The sequence below is a fragment of the Podarcis melisellensis genome (genome assembly GCF_964234715.1).
Source record: "Podarcis melisellensis genome assembly, chromosome: 4".
Taxonomy (NCBI): domain Eukaryota; kingdom Metazoa; phylum Chordata; class Lepidosauria; order Squamata; family Lacertidae; genus Podarcis; species Podarcis melisellensis.
The window spans coordinates 58,699,376-58,712,228 of record NC_138531.1 but is presented as its reverse complement, the minus strand read 5'-3'; the positions used below and the strand labels follow the sequence as shown (position 1 = coordinate 58,712,228).

The 12,853-nt window shown below is 40.4% G+C and overlaps 1 long non-coding RNA gene across 2 annotated transcripts in view; it reads left to right on the top strand.

Moving 5' to 3' along the window:
• LOC309368663 overlaps positions 1–6,751 on the top strand; it is a 57,774-nt gene extending 51,023 nt beyond the window's left edge. Inside the window, exons 2-3 of one of the 2 annotated variants that reach the window (XR_014167847.1) lie at positions 5,465–5,683; positions 6,561–6,751. This is a non-coding gene — a long non-coding RNA (uncharacterized lncRNA). Of the gene's footprint in view, positions 1–5,464; positions 5,693–6,560 lie in introns of those variants that run through there. The other variant, XR_014167848.1, reaches the window with a different exon arrangement.
• Positions 6,752–12,853: the final 6,102 nt, after the last annotated feature.

The window sequence follows — 12,853 nt, the reverse complement described above, 5'->3', positions numbered from 1 at the left end:
TTGAACTGTGACATTTCACTTGAGTTTCAGAGTAATATATCTCTTCTTAATAGCAGGTAAGTTGATATCAAACAGATTTTGGTTTGGAATGGAATTGCAGAGCATGCAAGGTGATCTGTCTGTTGCTTTTCTGGTTGTAAATATTCATGGAAGTAAGGTGAAAGAGCTGGTAATTGGCCAATCCACCAGTAAACCAGCAGTCAACATGGCAAAGTTGTATTTTGCATTTCCTCCATCTTATATGTCAACTCTGTATGTTATACTAGAGCAATGAGTTCAAAGAGTGCTACTAGCCTGGCAACAGACCCCATTAGTGTTTTAACAAAGTGGCCATTGCACAAAGGGGTTGTATTTTCCAGGAATAAAGACTGAAGGAGACATTTGTATACCTTTCAGCACTATGCTTATGGTATCTCAATAAACATCAAGGCATCTACGTCCAAGCAAACCTGCGCACATGATATGTAGCAATAGTCTCATAATGGGATTGCAGCTGTCAGGCAGCTTAGCAGGAATGATTTGCCACATTTGCCTTTAACAGGCTACTGAAGTATTGACAGTGCAGTTGCTTTGTGTCCCATCACAGCTACACATACCATGAGGCGTAAGGATTAAAAATATACCAAGGTGCTGTCTTTATTATTAGTCTATTTAGTACTTTGAATCCAAAGTGCTTTTTTGTTCTGTGCCTCCTCTGTGCTTGGCACTTCAATTTTTACAAATCAGAGATCTGAACAGCTTGCTCCTATGCATGTTTACTTCAGCCGCACTTTGCCCAATGAAATTGACTTCCAGCTTGCAATTGTGTATGTTCATATGAGTCTAGCTCCAGTGGCAGTCTTTTTGAAGCCACCCAGAATCTCCCATATGAATTTGGCCTCTGTCTTATATTCTTCCTACTGAATCTTCCTACTGAATCAGTCTTAAAGTGGCACCACAGAAGCTGCCTTTGTGTATTCTGCAGCCCTGATCATGCAGCATTCCAGAACATGTTTCTACACTGTCTTTTCTCAGTGTGTGGATGTTTGGGTCAGGGCCAGGAAGATTTGGGACATCAGGAATGACCCCAAAGGCACAGCCCTGCTTCCTCTTAATCATGTGGAGTTGCCGCCATGCAATTAACCTATGAAGGGGGCTACTGATTTCATGATCAAACTATCAGGTGTGTGCCTAAATTCAGTTTGAATTATCAGCTTTTGGCATGGCTAGGCTGATCTTGCTGTACCCAGCATTGGAAGCCAATTTGCTAATAGGTTTTGATAGGGTGTGAAGAAGCAAAATGAACACCTTCAATATGACATTGTGCATAACAACACTTTTATCAAATCACCATCTCCAAAATAATAAGAGATTTGCACCTTTAATGATGCTCTGTTGCTTCATTAACAGATAGCACTGTGTCTTCTCTGGGGAAGGAATAAATCCTTATACTTGTGTTGAGAAAAATGAGAAAGAGAGAAAGATCAGCATGAAGGTGTTATGAGGACATGGATATCCTCCTCCTAATCCACAGCGATTAGTGGCATATCTGCATTGATGCTACTTTGCATAAGAATATCCTTTTGCCCTTGACTTTATCACAGGCTAAACTTAATGGGCCAGGAGCTTTCATTCATTTCAAACTAGGTTACATCCAAGATGAATTTGGCTCTCAAATACAAGACTGAGTGGTTGGTAATAACATAAAAAACCTGTAATCAGGAGGACTTAACCATTCTGTCCTAGCAGTCAGCAACCTCCAGCTACTGCAGCGACATTGCATCAAATAACTATGAAATCCTAGGGGGTGGGGAGAGTCTTGTTTTCATCATAAATACTGTTCTTAAATTAGTATTTAATAGCTGCAGCTTGCAATACTAACTTTTGTAGTGCTTTGGTTAAATTGGTGATCAGCCTAAAAATGTTTTAGGACTGACACTTTTTGTGTCTTAGAGGAGTGAATGACAACTGTATATAGGTGTCTTTTTCTGATGTAATAGGCCTTTCTCTGAGTCTCCTTCCTGTCAGAGATGATGTGGGTGGTGTTTGCAGAGAGTGCCTTGTCAGTCATGGTGCCCTGGTCTGGAGCTCATGTCCTATCTAGCACCAGCTGAAGGTTACTTTGATCAGTGAGAACCACTGATTTGGACAAACCATGCCTATTTTTCCTGGGCCTGACATTATATATCACATCAGGCATAGACAAGTTCAAGCTGTGGCTAAAAGATGAAGAGTGGAAAGTAAACTTCGAACGCAAACCTTTGCAGCAAAAATGGACACCTTTTGATTTGGCATCAACTTTTGGCTGTAAAGGAAGAATTGGGAGGGCATTCTGAGTGCACTCCTGATTCTTCCCTTACATTCCCTGCCTTGAATTCAAATGTTCTTCCTTTGCAGAGGCAGCTTCAGTTTAAGTGGTGCCTGCAAAAGGGGGAAAAATGATCACTTGACGGCACATTTAATGTGTGCTCCTTATTCTTTCCTTTGAAATACAAGCACTATCTCCTGGTGTCATGGTGTCATCAGGTGATTGGCAGAATGGCAGCTGGGAGGGCCTGTCCAGTTGTCAAAGTGGAGGTGGGTTAGTTCAACATCCGTCCTGCTGGCTGGATCTAGTTTTCCATCTGTCATTTAGATTGACTCACTTAATTCTGACCTTACAATGAAATTCTAGCTGCTTTGCTTCCTTGTGTGGCTTACTTGGTTTTATAATTATTTTAAATCACCCTTTGTATGGTGCCCTGAGTAAACATTCTCAACATCAATCAAATAAATAATAAATAAAAGCTCCACATGTTCCTCTCAGAATCCTACACAGGCAAGAGAAGGAGTCAGGGTGAAAAGGCAAGCAGACTCAGTTCTCTGAGCCCACCCCTGCTTCTGCCTCTCTTGGCTTGGCTCTGTCCCTGCCTTGTCACAGTTCAGCTAGAACTGACCCTTCTAGCTTCAGTCAGATTTACTCTACTATAGCCTGTGAAGAGCAGCAGGGAGCCTAAACCTGTGTCAACCCAATCACGGCCATGGTGGATGATCTGCACCTAGAGATGGCTGGGCAAAACTATATCCTGCTCTATTATTAGTTCTTGCAAAAGCTTTTGTTGCCAGTGACAATGAGGTGTTTGTTACTATGGGATTAGCTGGTGCTTCGGGAACTATCTCTGTTGTATATATGCCTGACAAGGACAAGCCATTACCGCATCTTCATGCCTGAAAAAGCTAAAGGAGATGGATTTCTCCAGGTCGTACAACAGGGGTCAGCAACGTTTTCAGCAGGAGGCCGGTCCACTGTCCCTCAGACCTTGTGGGGGGCAGGACTATATTTTTTTGGGATGGGGATGAACGAATTCCTATGCCCCACAAATAACCCAGAGATACATTTTAAATAAAAGCACACATTCTACTCATGTAAAAACACCAGGCAAGCCCCACAAATAAGCCAGAGATGTATTTTAAATAAAAGGACACATTCTACTCATGTAAGAACACGCTGATTCCGGACTGTCCGCAGGCCAGATTTCTAAGGCAATTGAGCCGGATCTGGCCTCCAGACCTTAGTTTGCCCACCCATGTCATACAAAGACAAAAGGCACAGAACCTTTGTCCAAAAGTAGGGGGGGGGGGACAAACCCATCATAGGGAAAATCTTGTTCTAGCCCCACATCATTGCAGTGTGTATATGATGCACATTATTCCCATGTACAGGCAGCTCCCCATTTGTGCAGAGGTTGCATTCGGGGTCATTGCACATGTCAGTGGTCATGCATAAGTCCATTCTGGCCCCATCCCATTCAGGGGCAAAAAGTAGCACACGCAAAAGCGGTTGTGTGTACATTGGTTGCATGCAAAGTGATCATTCCCTGTAAACATAATGCCAGTCATTTCAATGTGTACATGATGCAAATTGTAAAAATGCTCAAAATTGGGCATGGATTCAAAGTCTGGTACCATCGATGCATTGATGACAGCCTTTAATGAACACCCTTCTCATCCGAATCAGGCCCTGAAGCCACTTTGCTTACTCAGTGCCTTTTCATTGTTGGCAGCTAATGGGACAACTAAGGTGGTATGTACACAATACTGAGCCAATGGAAATTGTTGTTTTGTATGAGGGATCAGTGTACTTACTATTGCTGAGATGCAGCCCTTTCTGGTCACTTAGGTTCATAGACTTGGTTCAGAGAACTTTCCAAATGGGGTTTTTGTTCTCTAGAAGCCCCAACACTAAAATCAAATCCCAGAATTCGAAAGTGGCACAGCAGCACTTTGTGGTCAGCAATCCCTCTGTTTACACAAACTTAGCATAACATATCTTGGACTTATTTTCCTAAAATCTGGCAATTTTAGAAAAATAAGCCTGAGATATAGAATTATTGATGGTTTGCAAGAAGGCACTACGCAAAGAGCTCAGCTCCATAAGGCCCTTATAAATTACATGAACCTAACCATGTCTCTTGACTGAGAGTTTGCCAATTGATGCTAAAGTACAGTCTGTAATGCATTTCACAGTAGGTAAAACTGTGTGGAATACAATGCCATTTCTGTCTTAGAGTTTACATAAAGCTCCTATGTTTATATAAACATATGACAAACATACTATTCTGCTCCCATATAAGATTTGGAAAGTCAAACAAAGAAGCTCTGCTTTGCCTTCATGACACAAAAGATATTGTCCATAACCCCTTTTAGCTTACCAGCTTCTTTCAAACAACTATAACTTCCCAGATGTACTTTGCATTTTGAAGGCCTTGTTGACATACTGCTAGGGTAATATGTCATGCATCATGGATCTTGGCTGGGTTCCTAAAGGCGTTTCATCAAGGGAAGATGACACTGAACCTCATGGATTCTACTGCCCCTATCTGCATTTATATATTTAGAAAAAGCTGAGCTGCATATTCAGCTCTTTTGAAAACACATACACTGTAGTCCCTTTGCCAAAAGAACATACGTATCTGTCAGAATTTAAACCTTTGAAATAGTGCTTTCCTTCTATTTTCTTTCTTGACATGCATTTCCTTGGTTCTTCCATGGCTATTTGTGCTAAGCTAGTGGGAATGAGGGCTGTCGAGAGCTGCCATGGCTTTTACTTGATGATTTAAAGATGAGGGACAGTCACTCATCTTCTTGCATCAGGACAAACTTCCGTCTTCCTAAAAACATCATGACTAGGAAAAGTCTCAAATATAGGTTCCAAAGAACTAAGTGAATACCTAGTTTGGTCCTATTTGCTGTCTTTCTTAGGGGGAGTTGGGGGCAAGTTCCTTTAGGAGGCAACTGGCTCAGCAGTCTTTTGTAAGGGTGGACAAGGAAATAGAATTATTTAATATTATTTTATTATTTTATTTCTACTTGATTTCATTTTTTAAAAAAAGTTATTTCATTTTCCATTTGCCTGAACTGCATTCATGTTGTTTTTGTTTTTCATGGGTTATTAGTTCATTTGTTTTTGTTTTTCATTCATTTTATCTCCTATTTATTTCAACAGGAGACCCAGCCAGTCTGATGTTGCCTAGAACTTTGGTGTTTTCCATCCAAATGTCATGAAATTTGAAGCTATTCCCGCATCAGACCTCCACATTTCAGACAGATGGGACAACATACCTCCATTTTATAAGCCCCAATTTATATCTGACAATTTCATTGCACTTTCTCTTCCTCCATCCCTAAGAACTCCTTGTGAGCTGAACACAAAGCTCTAGCCAAGGTAAAGCCATGCAACTAGAAACAAATGACTTGAAATTAAGCAAACTGTCATTTTCATTTCATTCATTTTAATTCCCATTTGTTTCCACTATAAAAGCAACTGAAACAAATGGGGCTTCTTTTCATTTTTCATTCATTCTTTTTTTTTAATGAATGCAACCTCTAGACCCTTGCAGTGAAATGCACATTCTAATGCAAAACAGTATTGGTTTTGGTTGCCTTGACAATAAGGGTGTACTCCTTGTTCCTACAGCAGCACATTAGCTGCCTACCTAAACCTGTACCCAAAACATATAGATGAAACCGCAGTTCCACTATGTGTCAAATAAAAATTGTGATTAGACTGCAGTAGGCCAAGCACTTGGTCCGTGTTGCAGCCAAGGTCAGGCTATGACTGCCATGACTCTCCAAAGGTCCTCTTTATGCCTGGTGCTGCCACCACCACCCCTTTAACACAGATGTCAGTGTTTGAACTTGGGCCTTTCTGCATGCAAAGGATCTGCCCTGCCCCAGAGCTATGGCCCCTACCATCGCCAAAGTCACTGTCAAGAAGCAAGGCTAGGGATGTCTGAAACAGTGTGTCAAGGTCTATAGAATTTAATCCCAGCTCATTTACAGTAACCGTTCCAAGTCTTTAATTTGAAAAGGATGACTAACAGATTTCCAACGAGTCTTTTTTGGAGGGGCCAGCACTGCAGAAACTTGGTTTTAATTTAAAGGATGCCCCTGTCAATGCAAAGTGGCTGTTAATTACTCTCCATATTTTATTCATGGTCCCTTTAGAGACTCTTTATATGAAGGCAATCTAAAGACAACATAAATGAGAACCTTGCATAGCATTTTTTCATAAGCTGCGGTGTTTTCTCCTGTCATTTCAGCATTGCAAATCTTTTGGATCTCAAGCGTGCATAGGAATGCCTGTAGCGAGAAGAGGAACCGAGTCAATTATAAATAAATATAGGCAGCTGGGAGCGTTTTTCGATAAGCAACAATAATTTTAAGAAATCTCTCCTGCCACAACGTCCCCTTTTATTTTATTTTGTCTTTCTGTCTTCTGTTTCCTTGTTTGGAGGTGAGCAGGGTGGTGGTGGTAATATATGAACCTGAATTACATCTTGTAGATGCTAGTTGTGGGTAACTGGCAATGTTATTTGTTAAGTGTGGGAGAGGTAATATTAGGAATGGGTGGATCAGTTTGGCGCTTGATTTGTATTTTTTAATTTGTATTAAAAAACTAATAATTTTATGCAAGAGATGCTATATGTGCATGAACATATACCACATATACCCAGAACACAGAGAGACATATTTTTTTTAAACAATAATAATGGTTGAGGTTATTTATTCATGAGCTACCTCTTTGCCACCAGCAACATACAAAAATTGAAGATCAGGGTAGTTTCTACAACAGTGTGATAGAAATATACCTGCATGGTACATAAATGAAGGATTCATCTAGAGCAGTGGGTCTAGAGCAGGTATGGTCATGAGGCCATACGAGGTTGGTTGCAGCAAAGCTATTGTGGCCATGTTGGATTCCAGCTTAGGATGACCAGACCACAGGAGCACTACATGCATGTCAGGACTAGGAAACACTCTTCTGATGAGATGCTTATGTTATCCATTTTCACAAGTGCCGCAATGTGGCAGGAGAAAGGCGTGAGACATTTTTAATACTGTGCATATTATTGGCTAACTACAATATGCTTTTCTAGCACTATTAACTATAAAGCGTAAATGTGACTGTAGGTTTCATGTTGCAGCTTGGGAGTCAGAGACCTCACTCCTGTCCGTAACCATGCTGCAGCATTCGGCACTAACCAAATAACTCTATTCAAAGCAGATTTCAGAGTTTTCATTTCTTCCTTGTCTTTCATCTGCATGTTAATTAGCCAGTTGTTAGCTTGAAAAATTCAAGCATACTCTGGTAAATTGCCTCATGTAGGATAAGAACTAGCATAGTGTATTGGTTAGAAGTTTGACAGTGGAAAGCTGCTTTGAAATCTTCACATAGCCATGAAATTCACTGGGTGGCCCTATACCAGTTCCTCACCATCTCGCAACATAACTAATTCCATTGTGATGGAAGGGCTGAAGACACCAGGCGTGGCCAGTTTTGGTGTCATTAACCAACATGAACAATGGTCAGGAATGATAGGAGCTGTCCATAATAGCTGGGTAGCACTATGTGGGCTATTGCTGATGTCTTCCATTCCAAGATAAAGGACAATATTTATTTGCAGTTTGAGCTTTCTTTGCCTACTCTGAATAGAGGCAGAACTGTGCTGCTAAGAATTTCTTTAGGCAAAACTAAGAGTTTTTTGTAATTCTTAGGGGAAAGTTTGGAAAACCAGTTAAATTAAATAAAGATGGTGTTCATAGACTTGGGACAGTTCTTCTACAGAGCGGTGTAGCTGCCCTAAGAACATTTACTTATCTGGGCATAAATAAAGGATGATTGTGGGAAATTAGAATGTTTTGGAAACCTACGCATTACTCATGAAGATTAATGACAGAGCCTTCTCCCATTGAACTTAGTGCAAAAAGATCCCGTTGACGCTTAGCAAGCAGACTGCGCCCACAGTTGGCTTTGTTTGTCTTGTAATGTCAAATAATCTTTCAGACACTCCATCGACCTAGTATATTCCAGCCATCATTTATTCATCTCTCTTGGCTAGACTCAACAGAATCTTCCTGTGAGTGTAGTTGGCCAATATTTTGGAAGACAATCTCCTTGGGGCATGGTGACCTGTGGTATGGAAAGAATGCAAGCTAAAGTGATATAACCATGGTTTTAATTTACTGTCAAGTTGGTGAGTGGCACAGTGATGTTTGTGTGCTAACATATATATATTGTTGTGAAGCTCACTGGCGTAACAGACATGGTTTCAGCAGAAAGATGAAAATAATGGCTAGAAGTCACTTGCCTGAATACACACTTTGACATATGCAGTAAACAATAATCAAGGTAGTACATTTTAGGTAAATGCATTACAATTGGCATGATAGCCTAATTGCAGAGGAGGACTCACTTTTGTCTGCTATAACAACTAGGGTTGTCTTCTTGCAGTGATAGTGTCTATAATTTACACACACAGATGCTGTCCCTCCCATTCTGTTCTTCAACTGGTCACAAAATTATTCAGGATGGTGCGGGGAGCCAAGCAGACTGTGAAGAGCTTCAAAAAATATATATTTACATGCCAGCCCAATCTCTTAGTGGTGCAAGATTCCAGGGGTACCAGCCGTATTTACCAGGGTCTGTGTTTCCTGATAAATGATGAAAATGCATATGAAGATATGGAATGGGTGTTGTAGTAGAAACCCAAATTAATCTTTCCAAATATGCACAGTCAGTGCAACTCATCAGAATGAGACATGAATCAGGACTTTAAAATGTAAGATATAGAGTAATTGCCAGCATTCACATTTTGTAGAATACAGACAATAATAAATGATCCTGAATGTGAACTAGGACCTGATTCAAATTTGCTAAATTCCTCTCCTCATGCTATTGTCAGAATTGTTTACAATCTTGGCCATGATTTCATGTCTAAGCCTTCAACTTTCACTTGACCTTGCCTAAAAGCTGTGATACATACATAGTGGTGCCCCTGACTTGGAGTTTTAGATATCGTAGACTTGACCCACCCTATCCTGGACCATAATTGTTTTAAGTGCTGTCTGGTGCCTGACCCACAGATTGTTCCCAGTGGCCTGATCCTGTCAAAACCCTTAAAGGAGTTGATACTAGAAAGTCTGTTCTTACTGTGTTGCGGCCAACTATGTGCCCTTTCATTTCAAAAGTGAACACATAATCACTCTTTAAAGTTTAAACAGCAATTGATTCTAAACTAGGAAAAATGCACGGGTCCAAAAATGAAATTTATTATAAATAACTCTGACCCTATGCATTGACAAGAACTGGAAATTAAGTATTCTCTTATTAAGCAAGGGTGCATGCTTGCCTGTATATCTCATTTGTTGTTTGGGTGGTATTTGACTTAACACTGCAACTACACCACTAGTTCAGTTTTCCAAGGGAATGCTGCACTTCAGTATCACTCCCTTTGTGAAGCAATTTAAATATAAAGTAGCCTGGCATCAATTATTGTATGCTATTATTATTATTATTATTAGTTGCCCAATGCCTGATTCATGGACAATCTCATTTTAAGTTTCTCTCCAAGAAGCTGGTACATTAAAAATAGTGTATTTGCACAACCCAAAATGAGCATCTATAAAGTATAAACATTGTACTGTAAACATTTCGATAAGGTGAAGAAAACCTCAGAGTAAATATATCATCTCAGCAGAAGTCAATTCCTTCTAAGGGATTGAGAACAACCTACAGCATCTCTTCTAACTCCATCTCCTTCCTTAAGAACTGGGTAGTCATTTTTTTAAATGTCCTTTCGCATGTCAGAGTGCCATGAATAAAATTGCTTGGCTGATAAAACATAAAACAGGGCTGGGGGTGAAGAGAAGAAGAGAGAATCGTCATGCAAGCAGGTGTGAATAAAAGCCTCTCAGTGTGTGTCTTCCAGGTACATAACCAAAAGACACATTTCTGTGTGGTGTGTCCTCTTTGGCTTCTTGTTTATGCACCTCTGGCTGACCCGATTATGTCAAGTGCCCTTTGAATTCCTTTAATAATAGCTGCTCTCCTCTCGCAGTGATTTCAGACAAGGGCAGCGTCAGCATCAACTTTAGTCAGCTTCACATTGCCAAAACCAGTCCCTGCTCCTGTGCACTGTAGGGTGTGCTACCTTGAAAGGGAGAGAGATGTGTAAATGCACCTTGGAGATCAAAAGCAAAATAAAACCACTGCAAATAATACAAGTTTGAACCTTTCTTGTTCATAGCCTTATGCGCATAAGAATTCTCCAGTGGTATTTCAGAGATGTGACAAAAGAAAAGTCAATCCCATTCTCATAAAAGTAAAGCTTGCAAACCCCCATTGAATGTTACATGTTGTGTTCCACCACTGTCAGAAGGCGATTTGATCCAGTGGAAGCTTCTATGAGAATAAAGGCCAGAGGAGTGATTGTTGCAGTTTCAGCCTTCCCTCTGGAGCCCGCTCCAACCCTTCACCGTCTTCTCCGAAGGATTGGGGGACCATTTAAAATTGGATGGGAGATGACTTGGGGAGGGGGGTCTGCAAGAGAATGGAGGAATTTGCAAAAATAACTTCCTCTGGGTCAAAAGGCTACCTGTCAGAAGAGAGATGTTGCAGTCCCTGACTCTCTGCAAGTTAAAAATCTAACAAAGACATTAGGCAGAAGTGCAGAATATACCTGAGTCCAGTATAATCAGTTGAAAATACCGAATCTCGTAGCACTTTAAAAGCAAACAACTTTTATTATGGCATATGCCTTTAGGGATTCTAATCTACCTGTGTGAATGCTATTTTCCTTCACCGTCCCCATCCCTTTTTCCTCTTGGGTTATGTCTTGTAGATTATAAGCCCGAAGATGGACACTGTAATTTTTGATATTTATCTGTAAGAGGCTCTGCAGCCTTTTCTACTGAAAAACAGCATAAAAGTACTTCAAATAATTAAATGAATATATGCCATATGTGAAATATTTGCTACTGCTTCTCTTAATTTAGTTACTTCTTATTCAGTTATGTACCTCTTATTCCCAAAGTTATGACCATAAGAAAACATGAGCAATAAATGTTAAGGTAGCAATTGCTAATAGGAAAATAACATGATAAAAAATATACAATAATTGCAAACGGTGGTCACAGAACAATGCAACGTCCAACTGCTGTAACTGTCACTGCTCAATGGGAGGCCAGTCAGCCAGTCTATTTCATAAACTTTTAATCATGATAATGGAAAACAATTGTCAGAAGCATCCTAGTGAATATTATTTGAGGCTGGAGGAGTTGGCAGCCATCTGTTCATTAATGTCTGCCACTGACACCTATCAAAAACATTACAAAGCTTCAGGAGTGAAGACATTACAACTTTATTTCTTGTACAAATGGATTACTATCTTTGATAACTTTTAATGATTTGTTATTATGCCACATTTGTTTCGAGACAGACGATTAGCAACAAATATGCCTCCAGCTTCCCAAGATGTTCTAAAAGAAATTATTCTTTGTGTCATACTTCTGAAAAAAACCCAAAAACTTATTGAAACAGTTATCATCATTAACGAGGAAATCATATTTTCACGATGCCAGAAAGCAGACGGCTTGAAATCACCACAGAGTCGGATTCAGAGGTCACAAGTCACTCATCTGAGCTAGTCGCCCACCTTTGAAAGTGCCTGGCAACCTTGTTGCTGCCTCTGGGAATAGACAGCTGACATCTCCAGCTCCTGAATGTCACAGCCAGTAGAGGGCAAAGGTAAACCAGGTAATAAGCTGCTATTTTTATTCCTCAAGGGAGACAGCTGAGGAACAACAATATTGAGGAATACTGTCCAAGACTCGTATGCCTTGAACAAGCAAGAGACAAGCCCCAGATGAAGTCAGATCACAGCAACGTATAGAATCCAAGCAATTGTAAGCAAATAAGCTCAGAAATGGCAGCAAATAATGCTTGAGAGCCAAACTGGTTGCATGTATTCCCCACCCCCGCCAAACAATGTACCAGTATATTATTGTTTTAAATGGGTGGGAGGAACATGGTGAAGGTTGCAATGGAAGGGAGGGGAACATAGCAAGGGGAAGGAGCTGCTTAATGATTTCCTTCCTCGCTATTTGTTAATTGAAACTGCTCCTCATGCTATATAAATAGGAATCCTTTTCAGCAATGGCAAAAAGAACCCTCTCCACCCCCTGCAGTACTATTAGGCTTAAAAAAACCCTCACTTTTGGTGCCAAGGGGTGCGCCAACTACAGCATGAAGGAGGTGATGTTTGTTGTGTTGCAGTTGGGATGGTGGGGAAGGGTTAAACCTCCTCCCTCTGCATTCCAAATTAAAATTGACCCTGCACATACAATTAAACTTTTTAATACCACAGCTTGGTGGCTGTGAGTAGGTGTGATGCAATTAACATCACATGTCATTAGGCCCAAAGTAGAGGGCAATAGTCTTGTTTTTCATTTAAAAAAACCTGCCATAAGAAAAACACACAACCATGGGCTCTTCCAGACAACTTGTTTATTGAGCATCCATCCTTGTTTGTTTTCACAAAAGTTGTGCAGTTTT